Here is a 2,084-nt window from a genome sequence, read left to right as displayed (position 1 = left end):
TTGGAAACCAAAAGAGAATAGGATTAGGCCATTGGGCCTTTGGCTGGACAACATGGGCATGTGCCCAACAACAAATACTGGCTTGATTATAAAATTTGCTACAGTATATTTTAGTATTTGAAAGTACTACTTGGTAAAATATTAAAAAGCATATTTGGAAGCATTTTGTTAGGATAAAAAAAATAGGTGTCATGCGGAAGCTAGTAAAGCAACACTTGGACGACGATAAATCAAATAACAAAAGAGAAATATATCAAACTAGACACAAATATTTACGTGGTTCGGTCAATTAACCTACATCCACAGTGGAGATGATCAACTATCCACTATATAAAAGAGAGTAAAAAATATCGGGAGAACAACCTCACGAAGAGGCAAATACAAGTAACACACTAACACTTGTCCTGTAAAATTCTCCCCCTAAACACGACTCTCAAACCCCATATGGCCACATTGTGGATACTATTGAATGAGAAGGAAGGATCCTCACTTTATACAAGTCCAAATCTTTTCCTACAAGAAAAGGGACTAGCCAAATATGAAAAATTTATAATTTCCTTCTACAAGAAAAAAAGCCCAATTATGGTAAACATGTTGCCCCTTCAATAGATACGAGAACCAAATATGGTAAGAAAATTAGGACAACACCTAACAATTCTCCCCCTGACTTAAACTTTCTGACGAAATTAACTTGATCCACCTTCTTCTTATAATCTTTAATAAGTCGCATCTCCAAATCTCCACCGCAATGTTTGTCTCAACGTGAATAGCACACCAGTCAAATTTCTCAAACAAAATCATGATTACTGTAAAATAGGTGCTGCTAGAACTAAACCTGCCAAGATGAACCTGTCTTGAACCTCGCTCTGATACCACTTGTTAGGACCGAAAAAATCAAGTATCATGCGGAAGCTAGTAAAGCAAACCATCAACGACGATAAATTAGATAATAAAAGAGAAATATATCAAAAGAGACACAAACATTTAACGTGGTTCGGCCGATTGACCTACATCCGTGTGGATATGAGTAATCCACTATATAAAGGAGAGTACAAAAATATTGAGAGAACAACCTCACGAAGAGGCAAACATAAGTGACACACTAACACTTGTCCCGTAAAGTTCTCCCCTTAAACACGACTCTCAAACCCCATATGACTACATTGTAGATGCTACTGAATGAGAAGGAAGGATCCTATAGAAGTCTAAAACCTTTTCATACGAGAAAAGGACTTGCCAAACATGGAAGAATTATATTTTCCTTTTCGTAAAAGGAAAAATCAAATATGATAAATATATTGCCCTTTATTCACAAAATAGGAGAACCAAATATGATAAAAAAATCAACACAATACCTATCACATTTCATACGACAGTTTCCACTCATAAATTTTAACTTTCATTTCAAATGACGAAGGAAATTTTATGTAGACTTTCCATGTAAATTTAATTTAATTATTTGAAGGTGTAGTTCGTTAGCTGAAGTAGGTAAATTATCATCTGTTGCGCCAAAAAATACTAGTATCAAAGGATAACAGTGGGTAGTACATTATTTTTGTGCACATAAATAGTAGGCTCTCGTAGCCCAACAGGCTTTTCAACGGCAAAAGGGCGCAAAGAACTCTCCGTTTCGATATACGTTAGGGGTAGCAAATAAGCGGGTTGGGCTGAATTCGAGTCAAGATTGTTTAGGTCAACAAATGGGTCATTGCCTAACCCAGCCCAAAGTGTACTTGGGCTAAGATTGATGAGTCAAGATGGGCTAAACAATGGGTCATAGCCCAACCCGCCCAACTTGATCCATGTTTTAGAATCATGCTTATCTTGCATAAAAATATCTTTTACCTTAAAATGTAAGTTGAAAAATATTTGTGAGGGAGGGGGGGGGGGGTGCAGAAAAACGAAAAAACAGAAAACAGAAAATTAAAAATAACCAAAAAAAGTAAAATTTTTTATTTAAGGGGGGTTTGCGCGCTGGGAGAGAGGGGTGGGGTAGGGGGTAGGGTGAGTGGTGCAGAAAAAAAATAAAAAATTGGAAAAAAAAAAGGAAAGGTAAAAAAAATTTGAGGGGGTTAGCACGGGGG

The sequence above is a fragment of the Nicotiana attenuata genome, unplaced genomic scaffold (assembly GCF_001879085.1).
Source record: "Nicotiana attenuata strain UT unplaced genomic scaffold, NIATTr2, whole genome shotgun sequence".
NCBI classification, from domain to species: domain Eukaryota; kingdom Viridiplantae; phylum Streptophyta; class Magnoliopsida; order Solanales; family Solanaceae; genus Nicotiana; species Nicotiana attenuata.
This window is presented reverse-complemented; position numbering follows the sequence as displayed.